Below are 23,236 nucleotides of genomic sequence, written 5' to 3' on the forward strand. Positions count from 1 at the left end.
ATTAAATTATATATTAAGCACAATACATCTTCTCAGCTGGATAGTTTCGTATTGCATAAAATCTGTATTATCCACAGGAGATTAAATTAGAAGTTACTAGAGGAATTTAACAAAAAATAATTATTTCTTTTTTATTGATATCTTTAAGACAGTAGATTCTGAACTATTGACTCTATCATAAATAAAATGACACCAGTAAATATTTAAAATGACCTAATTCATCACCTTGCGGAGCGTATATTAATTGTGTTTATTTTGCTATAAGATACGTAGTGAACAAAAATATATTTTAACTCCCTAGCCAGCAAGTAGGGAGATTTGCATGAATTATAGTTAGGCATAATATTTGCAGCATACATTTGATGGTGTTGGATCATTTCAATCCATGAACTGTCTGACTTAAACAAGCTTGATGTGATCATACAGACACAATACACATACAACTAACCTGGTCAGTTTTATACACCACTTTTATATATATATATAACACATAAAATAAAAATGTGTAGTACTGAATAGAGAAAATACTTTGATTTTTTAGATAGATTATGTTATAGCAAGTAGCCAAACTACTTTAAACAAAATAAATCTACATGCACAAAAGCAAATAGAATGGTCTGCCATTAAAAAGGCAACATTTACAGTTACCATATCAAAGCACCTGAGATACTACAGTACTTTCCTATACTTAGAATAAGAAATTGCTGCAATATGTCTGCTATTGTGCGGAGGCAACTTGGTTTTTTAATGGTGACCAGGCTAAGCTGGACAACAAAAGGATTTTGAACACTTGCTAGGAAAGTGGAATTGGGGGGGGGGGGGGGAAGAAAAAATAAAAAAAGTGCATAGTATATAAAATTATACTAATGGCAGTTAGGCTAAGCCTTATACTTAAAGCATTAAAGTACAATGGGGAAATAGCTATTCTGTAGTAATTCATTGCTAGTACACTAGCAAAGTGGACAAAAGTCAAGTGATATCACTACAACTAATTGTTAATTAAAACACTCACTCAGGGGTTTCCCACTGAAATAACACCTTGTAAATATTTTCTAAATATATTTAGTCTGATGAGCACTGAATTAATGTACACTCTATCACAGCCAATGCTTACCATTTTTATTTGCCAATCAAATCAATTTATCCTGCCTATTTTTGAGGTATGGCAATTTGAAGAGAAGTGCTCACACCACAATCTGCACTAATTAGCATCCTTGTTAATTGGCTCTACAGGGAGCCCAAGGACCGAATGACCATGGAATCCAAATTACCTTCTCACCCAAGAGATGCTACCTGATGGGGATGGTCAAAGTACATTGGCAGGGAAGTGTGAAAAAGTTGGGGCTGTCAGTTCTATACTTATGCAGATAATAAATATAAGTATAGACACTATCTACCCGATGGGAGGGTTCTCCCGCAGGTATAGGTAATCTACCTCCCAGAGAGGCAAGTAGCTAGGTAGACAGAAGAATTATTTCATTGACCTAGTGCGGTCTACATGGGGATTTATGTCAGATTAACCATGTCACTACGGGGTGTGGATTTTTCATACTTCTGACCGACATAGTTTAACTAACCTAATTTTCTAGTGTAGACCAGGCCCAAGACTTTATTATCTAGGACTGTCATTTCAGCACTTTTCATGTAAATTCTCACACTCACAAATTAAAAATACAGAGAGCAAAGATAACAGACTATGACACTGTTCCTAGGCCTGTCCTACAGGATGACTAATCTGTTAGAGGATCAAAAAATCCTTAGGGTTTTTCCAGATAGAATTTTATAGTTCTATTAACATTCAGGATACACCAAAGGCCTGAAAGGGAAGAAAAAACTAGACAGACCCCATTTTCTGATTAAGGTAGAACAGACGCTATTACACAGTCCTGCTGCTGGAGAACACAAAGAAACCGTGTGCGTGCATGTGCACACACACATGACAGAGATAAAAATGGTGTGAAAAAGACAGCCATAGGCTCAGTAACCACGTGTTATATTATGGCTTCAAGGCAAAGGTACTTTAATGACACCTAACTCACAGATAGCTAAGGTTTCGATTTAGGTTTTATGTGGAAATACTATGCTTTGCATTAACTGCAGACTTAAAGATGTATGCTACCCAAAAGAAGTGGAAAGAAAAATTTGCAAATCAACCAGATGTCTTGAATCTCTCTCCTGGGTAGGATTAAGTGTGTAGTCTTAAACTCAGCAGTCAAAATGACGATGCCTTTGTCAACGCATTATTGTGGTTGCATTCTTGATTTTCTAAGGGAACGGGAAATGGCCTTGCACACCACTGAAAGGAAACCTTTTTCATATATTCTGCAACAAATAGTGTTACCTTCTAATCATCTGGATAGTAGAACAGTCCTCAAACTGAGATGTAGAACCATATTTTGGGAAAGACAATTTGGTACATAAAGCATTTTAGCTAGCTCTACAAACAGGACCCATATGAGCCAGAAATGGATGAGATTTATTATCAGAGAATGTGTCTACCTAGATATTACAAACAAACTTATAAGGCAGAATGTCCAAAGAATATATGGAATGGTGATTATATTTCCACAGGTCACCAGAAGGTCATTGGTTGCACTACTGAGGCTGCCTGGCTTTTAAGGAAGACAAGAACTGGTTTAAGAAGGGCATCACTTTGTGGAAACCATGATCCCCAAGCACTATGGGAAGGTGGTTCAGACTTCCCACTAAGTGATTTGATTTCCTGCAATATAATTGGCCATTGGAGCCAGGAGATTTTTTTCCCCCCCACATAAGAATATTCTACTTATCTCCATCCTTGCATGCCAACATAAATAAAAACTACTACACGGTCTTTCCTACCTGACATTAACTTTTGTTTTTAAAGGACTCTTAAAAATTCAGAGTGCTTTCCTCATGGCCCTTGGTTCTAGCAAACTGGCATTTATTTTTTTTCTCTTAGTAGCACCATCTCTTGGATATTTTCCTACATTCCAAATGAGCTTCTCAGCCACGTAGGCGAGCATTTGTGGATGCTATGCACCAATTTAGTTAAAACAGAGATCCTTTTTAACTCTCCACTAAACACCACTAACACAGAGAGGCTTTCATGAGGTGATATGAAAAGTCATCTAGATAATTTGCCTTAGCTACCTAAAAAATTCCCTTTTCCTCCACAACCATGATCTTCCATGACATTCCATTGGAACAATAAAATTGTTGACCAAATAGTGGAAGGTTTATGCATGTAGAAGACAGAACTTTTGATGGAGCAGGACCTGAAATATCAAATTTTCTTCCATAGGAGATATTAACCAAAAATTAATTGAGGTTTAAAATTGAGTCAGTTTCAATTACAGAAACATAATATCGATGAAAAGACAATTATTCCTTATATAACCTTTGGATGTCTTAAACAGATCATGTGACCTTAAAAAGGTGGGAAGTCAACTCTTCCCTACAAGCACCTTTCAATACATGTACCTGGATCAATACTGACCTTAACCAGTACAGGATAGTCTTTCACAAGAAACTCTCCATAGCATACTTTTCTGAATGTTGATCCTTACAATTTGGCAGTGACATGTAGTTGCAATCCTAATCTGGCTATTTGGCATTGGCTACTGCTTACTTCAACTCCCTTCCACCTAGAAATTATTATATTTTCTCTTTCTCTTAGTCACTGAAGAGATGGCACATTCTCACTGTTGCACACATACAAGAAGTGTGAATACACTTAAGATTTTAATTACCATCTGTTCAGAGGGAAGAAAATTGTTCAGATACTATGGTGTCTAGCATCAGTATTAAAATCCTGATAACAAAATGTGAGTAATAAATCAAAGGTCAACTGACATGTTCTCAATCCTTCCAGCTATGAAAAATCCATGTTCCTACTGATAACATTCCCAGCAGTGAATCAGTACAAATGGCAACCTCATTGTTCAAATCTGATCTAAACTGAGAATCATGTAAAATAGCTACCCTCTGACAGCTGTTCTGAGGCCTCAATACTGCTCCTAATAGACAAGTTACATATATATTTCAGGTTCTATTTTGAGTCTCCTGGTTTTGGATAGTGTATGTATGTATACACACACACGTGCTACATCTACATTTCGTACCACTGCTGGCTCAAACGAAATGAGTGAGATGATGATAGCTTCACTTCTTCCCCCCGACCCCACTATATAGTCTAATTATGCAAGGTTACTAAAAAAATGTAGACTGCACGTTCAAAGCACAACTGAAAATGTGCATGTTTATTTTTAATTGCATTTTCACTTTAAACCCCAGGGACCCAGAGTGGCTAACACCTTCAACTTAGAAACCAATTAATTCTCCCGAAATCCCCAATCACAAAGTTGTGAGCCCAATTCTTACAACCTGAAATCTTCAGCTTGTGTAAACAGTCACCCATCCTTTGGATAAAGCAAAGATATAAACTATTTACCAGACCAATCATGATGCGTTCAGCATTCTGGGACACTCATCCTCTGATGTTACTTAACTGTGTCAGATATCTAGTAGTGATGCAGCATTTAGAGATATCCACCACATTGTAAGCCAAATCACTTGTCCCATGACATAAGTGTATCTATAATCAACTCACAAAACCTGTCACAGTTACATGCTTTAAATGGGATTACTTTAATTCTGGGTTGTTTCTACTTAGAGTATCACCTTATAAAATTGGAACAAAATCCCCATCAATTTGGTACATTAGGTTGTTAATAAGTCTAGACCATGAGTTTAGGTCCAGCTCCCACTTCTGCAACTGGCTCCCTGTGTGAAATCAGTTAAAATTTGATTTTTTTAAGGTGCTAAACACTCTGACCCCTATCCAGGAAAGCATTTTAAGCACATGCTTAATTTTTAAGCACATGAATAAAGTTAAGTATATGCTTAAATCTTTGCTGGGTTGGCCAGAGTACTCAGCACTTTACAGGCATAAACCCATAATTTCTGTGTGTCTCAGAACTAGGAAATCTGATAAATCAATTTAAGAGCTATAGAGTTCACAAAGGCAACTTTGGCTAGTAAGCTACACGCAGGGTGTCTGTATTCACCAAGAAAAAATTACAATTCCCCTTTTACCTTTTTTTAAATGAACTGAATTCTCAACAATTAATTTCAATTGTATGGCGGTTTTGTGGAATCTGATAATTAGAAACTGGATTGAAATCACAACAGTGTATCACAGAAACCACTTCAGAGCCATAAGAGGGTACTATCTGTCACAACAGATCAGGGTTGCATTTGATGCTGATACTTAGAGTGAAAAGGCTCCGTATCAAATTATAACTATAAGTTCTAGACTTGGTTCTGACAATGACAGAAAATGTTATAGTTCTACAAATGTAATGAGGATTGGCCAAATGTGCAAACATTGAATGTACAAACAAGTGCTCTTGAATGATCCATTTCTGATACTACTTAAAAACAAACATGGTTTTGATGTCCAAATAAGGACTTCTCTGATTATTACACTCACACACAAAAATCTGTTTAAACTGGCTAACTGTTTTGATCAAGAGAAAGAATTAAATAATTTATGTAATGTATAACACACTGTCAACTCTTTTCTCAGGTGTATTTATAGTTTGTTAATAAATTTTCATTGCCTAAAACAGTGGTTTAAAAATACTGTGTCACTGTGAGAGGTTTAGTGCAGTATTCTTAACTTCAATCAATAAAAGGAATTAAATTTCAATAAATCTTTTTCATATAAACCTAGAGCTGCATTTAAGGATTAGATTTACACCAGGTACATCTGTGCTGCTTGACATAATTGACTGAAATTATGTCTACATTTAAACTGCTACAGCGGCACAGCTGTGGTGCTTCAAATCTACCTCCCTGAGAGGCAGTGGCAGAATTTTTCTGGCAGCCTAGCACTGCCTACACTGGCGGCAGCGGGGGGGGGGGGGGAGGGTAGGTTGGCTTAACTATGTTGCTCAGAGGTGTGGATTTTTCACACCCTTGAGCAACATAGCTGGGTAAACTTAACTTTTTAGTGTAGACCTGACCTGAATCTTTCTTTTTTGACATGGCACCATGTACCTATTTGGTTTGTACTCTTTATCCTCTTAGCAATTTGTATTACACCAAAATGTGTATAGCATCAAGCTGGAAGAGTGCATAATATTTTCTTTAAAAGTTTTAACTTAATATAAATCCTGAAGCAGTCTCAGCCACCTTGATGCCCAAACATAGTAAGCTCCAGGAAGCGATCGATCCAGCATCCATTGCCATCAGCTAGCTTTATTAAATGTTATTTATGGTTCTTCTCCTTTAATGAACTACAGAGTTGACATTTAAGATACTATAATAAGTCCCCGATCCCACAAGGTGTTGAGTAACCTCTACTTAGAGTTACTTCAGCACTTTACTGACTGGTCCTACACAAGCCCTGGAGAAATACTTATTGAAGATGTTTGATCACAACCCAACGTGACATCATTTTGGTAAGCCTGTTGAGTATTTTGAGGCTGTGACAATTTTCATTTGTACCTGTTTACACCTAATCTTGTCCAATTTAAGCTAAATCTACACTAGAGAGTTTACAGCAGCACAGCTGTACCAACGCAGCCATGTCACTGTAAGGATCTCTTCTGTAGCTGCTCTATTCTGACAGGAGAGAGCTCTCCCATTGACATAATTAAACCACCCGCAATGAGTGGTGGTAGCTATATTGGTGGAAGAACCTCTCCGCCGCCGACATACCGCTGTGCACACGACTACTTATGCCAATGAAAATTACGTCACTCGGGGGTGTGTTTTTTCACATCCCTGTGCAACAAAAGTTTTGCTGACCTAAGTACTAGTGTAGACATGGCCTTAAATTCTCTCTTCTCCACACATGTATATCATTAAATGACCTACTTAGCATATAGGGTTATGAAGAAAGATGCTCTTAAAAAAAAACCTACCTATAAAATATTCATCCATATATCCATTTTCTCTGTGTCTATAACCAAATTAATCCTTGCCAGTATACATATGACTATTATCCAAAATACTTTAGCAAGTATCTTGTATCGTAAAACTGTAAAATGTAACCCTTTTTTTTGATTCAAAGAAATTAGTAACAAGTCTTCCCAGTTTAAAACTGCAGAGTAATAGTCTTGGCAGTATTACATTCTAAAACAGATTATATTTACACCCTCATGCTGGGATAACAAATTATTGCAAATCAGTCTCTCTCAAAAATCTTAGATTAGAATTTAGTCATGTTATCATCACAAGATGTTCTTTAATGTGGCATTTAAGAATTTCTCTGAATAAGACAGAAATAATTCTACAAGTGAAAAACGAAGATTATTCTACTTCTGTACTTCAAATGATATTACCATATATACTCGATCAGAAGCCGGTTTGTTTATAAGCCAACCCTCCCAACATGGATAAGTAAAAATGGAAATTTTTTATAACCCGTTCATAAAATGACCCTATAATTCAGGAGTCAGCAAACTTTGGCTCCCGGACCATCAGGATAAGCCGCTGGTGATCCGAGATGGTTTGTTTACCTCGAGCGCCCACAGGCATGGAGGTAAACCTAAGTAAACAAAGTGTCCCGGCGCGCCAGCTGCTTACCCTGACAGGCCGGGATAGCAACTGGTGGGGAAATTTTTTTGGGGGGGGAGGGGGAAGAAGCTGGGAGTCAGGGGAGTAACCCCTGTGACCACCCCCCACATGACCCCACCCCTAGCCCAGGACCCCCACACTCTCCCCATCCCATCCCTTCCCACCTTATCTGGGGAGGGCCAGGGGAGGATGTCTCTGACCTGTGGCTGGAGCTGCTCCGGCAGGCTGGGCAGCACGGCCGCAGCCTGCTCCGGCAGGCCAGACCGGGTGGCGCGGCCGCAGCATGTTCCAGCGGGCTGGGCCGGGTGGCACGGCTGCAGTGTGCTCCGGCAGCGTGGCCACAGACTGCTCTGAGGGGCGGGGGCCGAGCAGCATGGCTGCAGCCTGCCAGCCCTGGAGCTGCAGCTGCTTTGGACGCTGGAGGGAGAGCAGCGTGGCCAGAAGCAGAGAGACTCTGGCCCCACCTCTTCCCTTCTGGCTGTGCTGCCTCTCCTTGCTCCCTCTGTTGAGGGGAAGGGCTGTGTCCCACCTCTCTTTCTCTATACCCGTTCGTAAGCCGACCCCCGTCTCTGGTGCTTCCCTTTTTTACTAAAAAAATTCGGCTTATGAACGAGTATATATGGTAATTGAATTTCTTAGACAAACAAGTATCTGTATACAATAAAATTTACTGAAAACCATTATACATTAAACTTTGTGTTCTTCAATGTAACAGACTATTTTGACCATGTATATGTTACAACTTACATTTAAAACTAGGACACTTAGTGTATTAAATATGAAAGTAGATATTCTCAGAACATGTGCAGTCACTACATTACTTATGAAAAGCATAAAAACCACACATGGCTACAAAAAATAAACCATGTATATCACAAAATATTTTTTTTGCCTATGTGAACCCAAATTTGAATTAAGTACATATTTTGGACCTGATTCAGCAAAGCACTTACGGATGTCCTTAACTTTAATTGTGTAAATTATCCCATAAATGGCAACTGTACTAGTCACAGGTTAAGATTAAACATGAGTCAGTGCCTTGTGTAGAAAAAGCTTCTAATGTTGTCTTCTACCAAACTAGTTCAAGTACTTCTACCAGTACTATAAGAAGAAAGTCTAGAGGTATGCCCCCCCCAAAAAAATGTACGTATGTGTGCACATACACATACCCCTTCTTAATTTCACAAGGATTGTTTTGTTTTTGTTCTTATTTTAAGTGGTTCATCTAACATCGACGCACAAGGTCTACCAGGAAATGGCAAAACTCTGAGCTAAGTGGTGTGTGAATCCTTGACTATTATGTAACAGTATACTACTACAAATAGTGGCATTTCATCTTTCATATGAAAAACAACAAGTATTGTTAAAAAAGGTTTGGTAAAGTCAGTGGTATTTTTTTGTTTTCCCTTTTGTTATGATGCATCTTTGCCAATTCACATACAGTAAAATGTCACTAAATTTATGCTAAAAACGCATAACAAATTACTATGTTTAAGTTAGCCACTACAAACAAGCAAACATAAAAAAGTAAAAATAATGCATTACTAAGTACACTTGTGTATTTATTTAACAAGTGATGTTTAGTTTCTATCATTATACAGGTTCTTAAGAACTCAAAACAAATTAAAAGCACATTCAGTACTTCCATATTACTTTCCATCTAAAGATTTCAAATGCTTTATACATTTTCAAGAACTCAGTCTGACACAACATCCCTCTTCATTTTATAGATGAAGAAACTAAGGAGCAGAGAGATTAAATGATTTCTTCTCAATAATTTAAGAAATATATTGCAGAGCCACGAACAGAACATAGATCTTACGACTCCCAGCTCTGTACAGCAGCCACAAGACTATTCAGTGTTCTGTTGTATTTTTTGGTAAAGCCGAGGTCTTAGTAAGATGAAGCCTCTTCACACAGCATTCTGGTAATAAATTTCTGCCAAATCATGGTGACAGAGTACAGTTGCCATGTGCAAATGGTGTGGTGTGTGGATTACGAAAATAGAAATTAACAAAATTCTTCTGTACAATGAATCTTGTATAAAACACAATTTAATCAGGCAACCTCATGTCTTTGGAGACTGCCCCCCAAAATATCCTTAAAATGTACCAAGTACAGTTCTGCTCCTCCTTTATAAGAAGGCCATGTACATTAAGCAAGTGATAAACAAAATTCTATTTGTCTTTAAACATTGTATACAATAGTATTTATTTTATGGAGCTAGTTTTTAGGAAACCATGAGGAATCAATGCTGAGCCTGTTAATAAAGCAAAGCTAACAAACTATGGCTGAGCACTGTAAAAAAAAATCCTGAAGCAAGATAACAGAAAATATAGGATAAGAGCCAAATACAGCTCTCAGCAATATCTAATTCTTAAATCTGACCCTCTTCACTTATGAAAGAGAGAGCTAAAATTTACTTGGCTCAAATTAGTGGAGGAAAAAGCTTTTAACACTTTTTTTGGTAGCTTAACAATTTATAAGCACTGAAGTGCATTAAATAAACAGCGTACCAACTAATTCATCCAATTAGCTTCCTATCATCTTAAGTCATGAGAATGAGGCCAGAGTCAACTCACCTTTGGCACACTGTTAAAGGATCCAGACAGCGAAAGGCAGGATTCTCCAATAAAATTATGTTCACAAGAAGTCACTGAAACAGCAAAGACGCAGACATTTCAATTCTAGCAATAAATTTACCTCGGGGTTTTTATCTATGCAATTTGGATTAAGTTGTATGAAATTTTCATAAGGAAATCTGTACAGCAGGGCAAGTATAGTGTGGCACAATTTATTTAAGTTAATTCGTTAGACTTAATTTGGTATGAACCGATACACCAAAAAATTATTCATTTTCAGCAAGAAGAGCTATATATAGAAGGATTGTGAAGAATTGTAGTCCATCCAAATAATAAAAACAGCATACTGTGAGAGGCCATCTGTGTATAAGCTGAAGTAAAAATACAGTAAGTTAAGATGACCACATTTGTCAAAGCAACTAACTTCTACCCTTTCCTTTTTGCAATAGTATATTAATTTGCCACCATGTTTAAAAATGCCATATAATAAACAGTGTTAATTATACCTGAGTAAATATTTGTAGTCATAGAATAATATTTTAGAAGGGACTATGAAGGGCTTGAACAGTCATTGCCCTTTTTAATTACATTTCAAACCCTGTAGGATGTCTGACAGTTCACATATTGCAAATCCATTAATTCATGATTGGTAGTACTGTGCTCCCAAAATGCTAACACATACCCACAGAAATAGCTAGCCCAGTTTTAATCAAAAAAACAAACAAACAAAAAATCCAATTCAAGCAAGGAACGAAAATGACAGTTTTGTTTGGTTTCTTTTATGGTGTAATTTTTAGCTAATGAAAATTACTTCTCTGGCGGAGTCCCCTTGTTTGGTGGATGTATAGATTGCATCATGGAACAGGCCACCCAAATACCACAAGAGAACCTGCTTCAATACAGAAATAAAACCCCCTCTGACCGAACACACTTAGTTGTCACCTACTACTCCACAGTGGAACCCATAAGTGGTAACATCAAACTACAATCCATACTCAAGAGGGACCTCATCCTGAAAGAAATATTTTCTGAACCGTCTTTTCTGGCCTTCAAACAAGCCCCCAATCTCTCCAAGCTCATCATCAGACGCAAGCTCCCCGTAGACCAGGCAACACCAACTCAAAGGGGCACCAGATCCTGCCAGAACAACAGATGCAAAACCTGCAGACATATCTCCATTCCTACAATGATCAACACCCCTCATAACACTCCTTTCAAGACCTCTGGGTCTTACACATGCCTATCACATCATGTGGTGTACCTCATCCAGTGCACTAAATGCCCTGATAACTATGTGGGTGAAGCCAATTACCACGCTCTCTAATGAACTGACGCAGGAAAATGATAAAAGACAAAAACCCCATGCCATCTGTGGGTGAACACTTTTCACAAAGTGATTCCACTATATCTGACCTATCAGTGCTCATCCTCAAAAGAAACCTGAATAGCCCTTTCAAAAGACAAGCCTGAGAGCTTAAATTCATTACTTTGCTAGACACTGTTCCCAGAGAGTGGTTATCAGTGATTCACAGTCATGCTGGAAGGGCATAACAAGTGGGGTCCCGCAGAGAACAGTTCTGGGTCTGCTTCTGTTCTATATCTTCATCAATTATTTAGATAATTGCATCGAGAGTACACTTATAAAGTTTGTGGACGACACCAAGCTGGGAGGGGTTGCAAGTGCTTTGGAGGATAGGATTAAAATTCAAAATGATTTGGACAAACTGGAGAAATAGTCTGCACTAAATAGGATGAAATTCAATAAGGACAAATGCAAAGTACTCCATTTAGGAAGGAACAATCAGCTGCACACATAGAAAATGGGAAATGACTGCCGTGGAAGGAGTACTGCAGAAAGGGATCTGGGGGGTCATACTGGACCACAAGCTTAATATGAGTCAACAATGTAACACTGTTGCAAAAAAAGCAAACATCATTCTGGGATGTATTAGCAGTTGTAAGCAAGACACAAGAAGTAATTCTTCTGCTCCACTCTGTGCTGATTAGGCCTCAACTGGAGAATTGTGTCCAGTTCTGGGTGCCACATTTCAGGAAAGATGTGGACAAATTGGAGAAAGTCCAGAGAAGAGCAACAAAAATGATTAAAGGTCTAGAAAACATGACCTATGAGGGAAGAAAAAATTGGGTTTGTTTAGTCTGGAAAAGAGAAGACTGAGAGGGGACATGATAAGGAGTTTTCAAGTACATAAAAGGTTGTTACAAGGAGGAGGGAGAAAAATTGTTCTTCTTTACCTCTGAGGATAGGACAAGAAGCAATGGGCTTAAATTGCAGCAAGGGAAGTTTAGGTTGGACATTAGGAAAAACTTCCTAACTGTCAGGGTGGTTACGCACTGGAATAAATTGCCTACGGAGGTTGTGGAATCTCCATCATTGGAGGTTTTTAAGAACAGGTTAGACAAACACCTCTCAGGAATGGTCTAGATAATATTTAGTCCTGCCATGAGTGCAGACGACTGGACTAGATGACCTCTCGAGGTCCCTTCCAGTCCTATGATTCTATGGTGTTAATATAGACATCAGATTTATGGCGTTTTATAACAATCTGTAACACACTAACGCCTCTTTTTATCTTATGAGTACAAAGGTGCTAACAGGTCACTTCACCTTGAATGGTCCCTTGGAATATGTGCTCACTACTTATGCTAAACTATCTCTTTGACCTTGTATTTAGCTGTGACACTCTGAGTACCTTTCCCAGACCTGAGGAAGAGCTCTGTGTAGATCAAAAGCAAGTCTCTCTCACCAACAGAAGTTGGTCCAATACTACCTCACCCACCTTGTCGCTCTGAGATTCAGTAGACAAAGGGGAAAAGCAGAGGATTTTTGTGCCCTTTTTTGGATTTACTGTAATTCTCACTGGAAATTAGCACTCTCTATTCGCAATTGTAAGATTAAGAGCGATCTTGAAGGGAGGAAATAAATGAAGCAATATTAATTAGTGCTGTGGAGTGGGCAGAAATACACACACACCCCTTACTGGCTAAAAATTCTGTAACATCCTGTTAGGTCTGTACCAGAAGAATACCCTGGATAACACGGAAAAAACATGTTTATTTTTACTCACAAATTCTCCCTCTAATCCTAGCCCTTTTTTCCCAGTCCTCCACATACTTTAAATCTAAGTAGCTATTAGATAATTAATATGTCTCCACAAAATATTGTGCCCATTTGGTACTAACTTTGGTTTCTTTTTTCTTTTGCCAGTTATTGTATCCCAGTTCATTGATAAATCTGTTAGCAGATATAATTGTGTGTGTGTGAAATTTTGCTTCAAAAACAGTATTATTGATTATTTTATACATCCCCAGGCTGTTTTTTGTTTGTTTCTCACTCTTGATTGCAAAAGAAGTAGTTTAGATCAGAGAGGGGACTAGGGTTGCCAGTTTTGGTTGGACGTATTCTTGAAGATTTTTTCGCATGACAATCTTTAATTAAAGATTAATCTTTAATTCCTGGAGACTCCAGACCAACCCTAGAGGGTTAGCAACCCTAGAGGGGACTGGATTAATTTTTTCCAAATATCTAAAAGGAAAATAATCCAGCATTTTTAACTGACAACCGTAGTTCCATTTTCTACACCTCAATCAGCCTTCAGAAAAACAGGTCAAAATAATAAGACCACCTGATAGTGTAAACATTTCAAAGGAAAAACAATACGACACAAAAACCTCTTTGCTATTACTAATTTGATAGTAAGGTCTGGTCTACACCACTGTAAATCGACCTATGTCAACAGGAGACACAACTCACCTTCCGCCTCTCAGGGAGGTGGAGTACAGACATTGACGAGAGAGTACTCTGCCATCGACTTAGCTTGTCTTCACCAAACCCACTAAATCGACACCGCTGCACCGATTGCAGCAGTGCCGATTTAGCCAGAAGTATACACAACCCCCTAACACTGACACAAAAAACAACAGAGGGAAAGGCACACAAGCACAAGATGGAGGCTGGTCACCATCTTCTCTTGGCTCCATTCTAGTTTGGTTTTTGTATCCCGTGAAAATCCAGTTTCTCTTTCAAACTTAAGATATTCAGGGCAAAGACTATTGTTTGCATCTTTTACAGTATTGAGCACTCAGTTTGCAACATCTTAAAAGCCAGGATAAGGAGTTTGAACTTTATTTTGTGGAAACAGGATTTAATGAACCGTCTTAAGGCAAGGATCACAGTCAAAGAGGCAGGAATAGTTTTTGATACAATATCAGCTAACAGTATCAGACATAAAATGACTGTTGTACTCCAAGCATCAAGAAATAAATATTCAATAATAAACTTAAAATAGCTTAAAATTTACACAGTTCATAATGGTTTTAGGAGGTACAGTTTAAGATTGAATTAGCATTTTTGTAATTATACTTTATTAAGTACATTAAAAAAAGACAGTGAGAAAGGAGATAGATTAACAGATCTAAAATCTGCCCCTTCTTTATCCCCACTGCTAAAAATCTAGGTTCCCTCTTGTAAGGATTGTTTTAAATGACATCCTTTCAGGCCTTCACAATTCTTGATTCTCCCCGTTCAACCTCTCTGACACGAACTAAAATAATCTCATTGTGGTGTATTAATATTAAGTATCAATAGCCTACCCATAAACCTATATTGTGTAGCCTACGGATTTCAATTCAAAGGATAATTAATTCAAGTGACTCTGATAATTATTGTAAAATTCAGTGCTTGACGTATAATCAGTAGCTTTCTGGGGAGCAACTGTAAAGCAACATTTTACCATGCACTCTTCCTGCAAGGATGATCATGTGGGCAGTTTGCCAGTTCACTGCACCACGAAAGCCAATTATCCCTATTAAACATTACCTTCTTTGCAACTGACTGAAATATTTATACGATTTGAAGAGAAACCAGAGTATATACTTCTAGTCTAGGGCTATTACAAACATTCCAGTAAAACCTCCCTGCTAGACAGGCAATTCAAATCAGGTTACTATTTTAGCATACGATATACACCTCTACCCTGATATAACGCTGTCCTCGGGAGCCAAAAAGTCTTACCACATTATAAGTGAAACCGCGTTATATCGAACTTGCTTTGATCCGCCGGAGTGCGCAGCCTCCCCCTCCCCCCGGAGCACTGCTTTACCGCTTTATATCCGAATTCGTGTTATATCGGGTTGCGTTATATCGGGGTAGAGGTGTATCTGAATAGGGGAGCTATCCATACATTTGTGGCAAACATAACTAGTGTCCATAAAGCAGTACCTAGATAAACACTTGTCAGTCAAAAGGTGACAAAGTTTGGAGCCCAATAGATGGGGGGGGGGGGAAATTGTTTTATTTAAGTATAAGTTCACTCAAGACATGATATATATTGAATATTTTCCCTTTAAAATGAAGAATGTCTATGGAGCTATCCAATGTTTCTTTGCCAATCCTTTATGAAAATGAGCGGGGGGTTGGGGGGAGAGCATGCATCTGCTAACTAAAAAAAATGTCCCTTCATTCATTGAATACTATTTTTAAAAGTTGGGCAAAGAACATACAACTTAAGGCAGCAAGAGGCAAAAACTTCAATTTACATAATATTTTTGCCTCTTATTTTACATAAAAAAGGCAGAAATGTCATTAATTGCCATGTTGCTATATATCCTCTGATATAATCGGAAGAAACGAATTTGGAAGTCCATCCATGTACTGTATAGTCTACAAAAGTCAGTTTAATTTTTCTTTTAAAACATTCATACTATGTAACAGGAAAAAATAAAAGAGGGGATGTGAGCTGCAGCACAAAAAAGAGTTCACTGCTGAGCAAACAGACAGTTGCTGGTTCCTTAGATTACTGAAAAAAGTGAAAAATGTGAATGCTGGCCTAATTAGTAGAGACAAAAGTGCATTTGGCCTATACTCTCCCATTTTACTCCTGCACGTGAACTCATGTTCTCTTCAAACTCTGGCCTGTGCATGATGCCATGAACTTCGAAAAACACAGTAGATGTTTTTAAATCCATTTCACAATATGCCACCCCCCATCCATTACTAAAATATAAGTGTTAACTTCATATATAGTACAAGTAACTTTTTAAATAATTAGGGTCTGAATGAGTTGTTTTAAGTTCATTAAAAACATGACTTCCTTTACCTTCAAAGGAAATTGACAATTCACTATACTGACAAGCTGAATCAGTGAGATGAGGCACCCTATATTGTGTGTGCTCTTTGGAGTGTTGTTACAAAACTATTTCGAGTGGAAAAACAGGACCAGAAGAAACCTAAATGAATTCCTTTATAAATTATACTGATATGGACTATAATTAAATGTTAACATTTCCACTATAAATTTTGTTTTGTAATTTGCATCAAACTGCAACTTGTCAAAATAACTTAATCCAGACAGAACATATTTTTTAAAACAAATTTAATTTAAATTGGTTTAGGCATTTTTATATGGAGAAATGGCAACACTCTAAGGTGTCAGAGTGTCACTATCTAACAAAAGATATACAGAAATAGCCAAGTTCTTTTAGTACTTAAAGGCGGAGGTTACTTACTTTTGGCCTTGTCTACACTAGAGTTTTGTCGACAAAAGGCAGCTTTTCTCAACAAAACAGTGGAGATGTACATACTACAATGCGACTTTTGGCAAAAAAACCCAAAACTTCTGTTTTGGCGACAAAATAAAACCACCTCAACGAGAGACTTTTTGCTGCAAAGTTTTATCGATGAAGTGTCAGTGTAGACACCGTGCTTGGTTTTGTCGCCATAAATAGCCTTCAGGAGATGTCCCAGAATACCCATCTGGACCACTCTGGTCAGCACTTCAAAGTTGTGGACAAGAAGGTGAACTTGAAGGACAACGAGGAACCCACGTCAGGGTCATCCGGTGTGGCGGCGAGTCAGGAACTCTTCGCCACTCGGAAGGTGTTCGGCCAGTCCCAGCATTCCCTCTCTGGCAAGCAAGAAGCAGGAGAGGACACCCCTGGTAAGTGATTTATTTGTGTTGATGCTGTTCGGTTATATGACGTACAGCTGTTCTTTGCTTTGTATACTGTAGGATTGGGTGAAGGGATGGAAATGTGGAAGATTAGCTGGGTTTGAGTGTGCTTCAAATCACCCTGTGAAACTAAGCTGTGTGGTGGAAAAGTGTGTTGAGGCACTCCGAGATTTCACGGGAATCCTCCAGAGAGATGTCTAGGAAGCTTTCCTGGAGGTACTTGCCAATCCTCTACCAAAGGTTCCTTGGCAGAGCTCCCCCCACTGTAGGAAACTTTCCTGCGCCACTCTGCAATTACTTGTGCAGGGACCAAACTGGCACACAGGGGAGTAGCACAGGGACTAGGTCTGAAGCCGCACACATACAGTAGATGCACCCTTGCATACCCTCAGGAGTGACAAATCTGATTCAATGAACCCCCCACTCCCCGTAGAAAAATGGTGGCAGAATTTACAATAATGTCCCTAGGTGCCTGCACCACTACCCTGGAATCACCAAAGTCTCTCTTTACCCCAGCTTCAACAACCCCCACCCACCCGGGCAGAACTCACCATTTTTAGGGTGTTAGCTGAGACATGCGCTTGCCAAGGATCAGTGAGAAAGTGCTTGATATTTTATAAAGAGATGTATTTTTTACAATAATGATTCAACGCTATGCATGCACTAACAATCATGCTTCTGTATATTGTTTCTTGTGCTTCTGAAGAAGTGGCCTTCAGGGGAACCCCCTACGCACCAGCGGAGTGCCTCCGCCCGATAAGGAAGTGACCAAGGCAGAGCAAGGAGGACATGTTCCAGGAGGTGCTGCAATTCTCTGAGGCAGAAAAAAGGGAAAGCAGGAAGTGGAGAGAAATGGAAAGATGGGACAGAAAAGAAAATCAGGAGAACGTTCAAAAGGCCACTGATGATAAAAGTAATGGAGGAGCAAACAGCGATGCTAACGTCCCTAATCATGTTAGTCAGAACAGATGCGTGCTTACCCCCCACTCGCCTCCCACAGCCCATACAGCAATATTTTCTATGCCCTCTCCAAACTCCTCCCACACGTTCCTTTCAACTTTCTGGAACTTCTCGGTTTCTTGTTCACTCCACCCCTTTGGACAGCTTCCAAAATGATATCTGGATTTAGGCACAGCTATGAGAGACTTCCCTATACCTCCCTTCCCACCAAGACACTGTGTGTTATTTGGTGTTTAATAAAAACAAAATCTCTGAAAGATAACAAATCTTTGTGTTCTACAAATTGTGATAACAGCTGGTAGTAAAATATATAGATGCAGTTTAATCATTTGCTTACTGAAAACCCCGGTCAGGAATCACCACAAGTGTTTACAAACAAAAATTGATCTAATGAAGCACGGAAGATTCCTGCACAGAAATACACTTCGCTGGTTCTCTGTCTCAAAATGTCGCCTCAAAGCCTTCCTGGTTTGAATTGCTTCCCATTGTGCACCTCTAAAAGCCCTGGAATCAGGCTGCTCAAAATCAGCAGCCAGGCGACCTGCCTCAGCACTCCACCCCTGGGCAAATGCAGTGTATAGCAGGCAGCTATGAACATTGGAATGTTTTCCTTACTGAGATCTAACCTGCCATAAAGGCATCTCCAGCGCGCTTTTAATCTGCCAAATGCACATTCCACGGTCATTCTGCACCTACTCAGCCTATTGTTGAAGCCATCCTTGCTGCTGTCCAGGTTTCCCATGTAAGGCTTCATGGGCCATAGGAGTAAGTGGTACACTGGGTTTCCCAGGATCACTATGGGCATTTCAACATCCCCCACTGGAATCTTCTGATCTGGTGCAAAAGTCCCTGCTTGCAGCTTTCTGTACAGGCCAGTGTTCCTGAAGATGCATGTGTCATGCACCTTCCTGGACCACCCCGTGTTGATGTCAGTGAAACACCCGCAGTGATCCACAAGCACCTGCAATACCATGGAGAAATACCCCCTTTCTACTGATGTACTCTGTCGCAAGATGGTCTGGGGCCAAAATTGGATTATGCATTCCATCTGTTGCCCCTCGACAGTTAGGGAAGCCCATTTCCGCAACGCCATCCACACACATTGCCAGGAGTCACAGTCCTTCGGAGAAGGATGCCATTAATGGTCCTGCACACTTGCGTTAAAGCTACCCCAATGGTCGACTTACTGACTCCAAACTGATTCGCAACCAATCGGTAGCAGTCTGGAATCACCAGCTTCTGCACAGCAATTGCCACACGCTTCTACACCGATAGGGCTGCTCTCATTTTGGTGTCCTGGTGCCTCAGGGCTGGGGAAAGCTTTGCACACAGTTTCAGGAAGGTGGTTTTCCGCTTCCAAAAGTTCTGTAGCCACTGCTCATCAGCCCAGACCTGCATAACAATGCGATCCCACCACTCAGTGCTTGTTTCCCGAGCCCAAAAGTGGCAGTCCCCCGTGTTCAGCTACTCCATGAATGCCAAAAGTAATCTGGTGTTGTTTCTTTCTATGGCATGCAACAGGTCAGGCAACTCTGATTCCTGTTCAGATAGCAAGCTCATGATATACTGCATGACCATCCATGAAGCGTTAATGACAGTTACCACAACAGTAGAGAGCAGTGCAGGATCTATCCTTTCGCACAGAGATGGTGGGCACACAGTAAACAGGGGCCATTGAAAAATGCCATGAAACGCAGTTGGAAGCCCACAGAATGCTGGGACGGAAAACAATGCATCATGGGACGTTTTTGTTGAGCTAATATTTGCTCATTAATTTCTTCTATAGTGATTTTATAATGAATTTTTCATGAACTGGCAACAATGTCTTTCTAGGACCTTTCACATAGATGATATTATACCAGCTTCCTCAAATATATCTTTTGCATCTGGATTTCTTACATTTGGGGGTGAGGGGGGAGGAATCACAGATAAACAGTCTCTGTGATATAGAATTAGAATGTTAGTGAGCCTCAACTTGAAAAAAATAAATAGTGATCTAATTCAAACTTGACTGAACTAAGCTGCATGGCTCTAAGATGCTCCTCGCATCTGATTTATCTGTGCATGTGTCAAGGCTGGATCCCCACTTTGAACTTTAGGGTTCAAATGTAGGGGCCTGCATGAAAACTTCTAAGCTTATCTACCAGCTTAGCTTTGGTCCGCTGCCACCATCACAAGAATTCCCTCCCTGGGACGCCTTGAGAAACCTTTCACCAATTCCCTGGTGAACACAGATCCAAACCCCCTTGGATCTTAAAACAAGGAGAAATTAACCATCCCCCCTCCTTCCTCCACCCTCCTTTCACCAACTCCTGGTGAATACAGATCCAAACCCCCTTGGATCTTAAAACAAGGAGAAATCAATCTGGTTCTTAAAAAAAGAAGGCTTTTAATTAAAGAAAAAGGTAAAAATCATCTCTGTAAAATCAGTATGGAAAATACTTTACAGGGTAATCAAACTTAAAGAGCTCAGAGGACCCCCCCCTCTGTCTTAGGTTCAAAGTACAGCAAACAAAGATACACACTCTGGTAAAAAGGTACATTTACAAGTTGAGAAACAAAGTAAATCTAAGACGCCTTGCCTGTCTTTTACTTACTAGTTTGAAATAGGAGAGACTTGTTTAGAAAGATGGGGAGAACCTGGATTGATGTCTGGTCCCTCTCAGTCCCAAGAGCGAACCACCCCTTAAAACAAAGAGCACACACAAAAGCCTTTCCCCCCCCAAGATTTGAAAGTATCTTGTCTCCTTATTGGTCCTTGGGGTCAGGTGTCAGCCAGGTTACCCGAGCTTCTTAACCCTTTACAGGTAAAAGGATTTGGAGTCTCTGTACACAGAGAGCTGTTACCCTTCCCTTTATAGTTATGACAGCATGTCAATTCAACAAGCCACATAAGGGAAGACTGGCATTCCAGAATCCCCAAGACTGATCACTTTGGGGAGAGGATGTCATGAAAACAACTAACAGGCCACTCCGCCTTTGACCAGCCTCTCCCTGCACCTGAATGAGGCCCACTAACAAGAATCACTGTGCCAGCAGATCATCACTGTCTGGCTCTTTGTCTCTTTCCACCTCCTATTCTAGGACTTCAAATGACTGAGAGATGAAGTTGTGAAATGAAGGCTGGTTACTTGTAACCGAGGTTCTTCAAGATGTACTTTTGGGATATGCGACAACTGGCACCGCTGAATGGTGGAAGCTTCTGTAAGTAGTGTCTGTTAGAATGTCAGTGCTGACATGCACACGTGTCGCCTCAGCGTTCTAGAGTGTTCTGAGGGGTGTGGCTATAAAAAGGGCATGGCAGTAGCTACCACCTTAATTCCTTCCATCACTAATGCAAAGCATAGAATAATTAGGACTCCGCAGAAAAGGGGAAGGAGGATGGTGGTGTGTGTGAATATGCAGAGTCCATTTCAAAGAACCTCAAGAAACATTCATTTCTTCTAGTGACCTCTGCATAATCCAACTTTTGGGGCAGTTTGGTCAGCAGTGCATATTAAATGGATGGTGGGACAAGGTGTCCTAATTAAACAGATTACAGAACAGTCCTGTCAAATTGAGTATGAGACCTAGCAGCTATGCCTAATGCATAATGTTTAGTAAAAATTTATTGAGCTCTATGTAGCTGCTTTACACATTTAAATTACTGGAACATGTCTAAAGTATGCTGCTGAAATAGCAACTACACTAGTAAAATGTGTTTTAATAGCAGTAAGCGGAGAATGTGAAACATTCTTGTAACTCACTTCTACACACTGTCTGCCCATCTAGTTAAAGTTTGAGCAGAAACAGCTTTCCCCTTACAGTGATCTGCATAGGAAATGAACATTTTATGTGAGATTCTGAACTCTCTAATTCTATCTAAATAATAAGATAAAACACTTAGCATCCAAGCAATGTAACTTTGATTCACTTTTATGAGTGTGAGGTTTTAGAAAGTATACTGGCAAGTTAACATATTAACATGAAAATCAGAAGTTACTTGAAGTAAAAACTTGGGAGGCAGCAGGAGCACTACTTTATCTTTATAAAAAACTGTAAATGAAAGGTCTGCCATCAAGACATGCTATTCACTAATTTTTCTAGCCAATGTAACTGCTATAATAAAGGCTGTTTTAATGGAAAGATGAAATAAAGAGCAAGGTGTGTTAAAACTAAGTTTAAGTCCCATAGAGAAACAGTGTCTCTTACTGGCAGATAGTCAACAGACCCTTTGAAAACCTTTTACAATATAATGAGAAAACTGATTTTCCATCTATAGGATTATGAAAAGTTGCTATTACAGCTAAAGGCACTCTAAGGGATGCAATGGATAATCCCTTATTCTTTAGGACAAGCAAGTACTCTAAAATACAGTGAATAGGAGCAAATACAGGATTAAAACCCTTATCTGATACTCATAGGAGAAATCTCCTTATTTTAGATCAGTGGTTCTCAAACTTTTGTACTTGTGACCCCTTTCACATAGCAAGCCTCTGAGTGTGACCCCCTTATAAATTAAAAACATTTTTTTATATATTTAACACCATTATAAACGCTGGAGGCAAAGCCGGGTTTGGGGTGGAGGCTAACAGCTTGCGACCCCCCATGTAATAACCTCAGGACCCTCTGAGGGGTCCCGACCCCAGTTTCAAAATCCGTTTTAGATCATACCATTTTATAGATGATTTTTTTTTTTAATTATGTAGTACATGCTCAAGAGAAAGAGTTCTCAAAAGTTGTCAGAGTCCTGTCGCCCATGCCATGAGACGTAGCGCTTCAGGTTCTGGATGGTACACTTTTCCCCCTTGTTATGATAGGAGATCTGGTGATACCGGTAAGCATTTCAATTTCCCTCTGGAGAGGAGAAACAAGTCTGTGTCCTGTTGCTGTCTTAGACATACTGGAGCAACTCGTATCATTTTGGCTGAGTCCTGTCTGATCTTTTTTACCACCTTCAATGTTAATTAAAAAAAAAAGGCAGGAAAGCATACATCGCCCAACTGATGAGAAAAGCATCCATCAACAAATGAATGTCTGCCCCTGCTCTCAGACATAAGCAGGGGAATGTAGTATTGAGGCTAGTGGCAAAGAGGTCTATGTTTGGAAATCCTCAGAGATGGAACATGTCCTGAATCACTGATTCCTTCAGAGGCATTCGTGAACCTGAGAGGAGTCTCT

At 39.5% G+C, this 23,236-nt stretch overlaps 1 protein-coding gene across 5 annotated transcripts in view; it reads right to left on the minus strand.

Annotated features, from left to right (window-relative positions):
• NCK2 (NCK adaptor protein 2) overlaps positions 1-23,236 on the minus strand; it is a 205,353-nt gene that overhangs the window by 93,198 nt on the left and 88,919 nt on the right. For all 5 annotated transcript variants that reach the window (XM_024204500.2, XM_024204491.3, XM_024204471.2 and 2 more), the window contains one exon: positions 10,149-10,222. The gene's annotated coding sequence lies outside the window, so the exon portion shown is untranslated. The remainder of the gene's footprint in view (positions 1-10,148; positions 10,223-23,236) is intronic.

Source organism: Terrapene carolina, unplaced genomic scaffold (assembly GCF_002925995.2).
Source record: "Terrapene carolina triunguis isolate 2854851 unplaced genomic scaffold, T_m_triunguis-2.0 Scaffold21, whole genome shotgun sequence".
In the NCBI taxonomy this organism is placed as follows: Eukaryota; Metazoa; Chordata; order Testudines; family Emydidae; genus Terrapene; species Terrapene triunguis.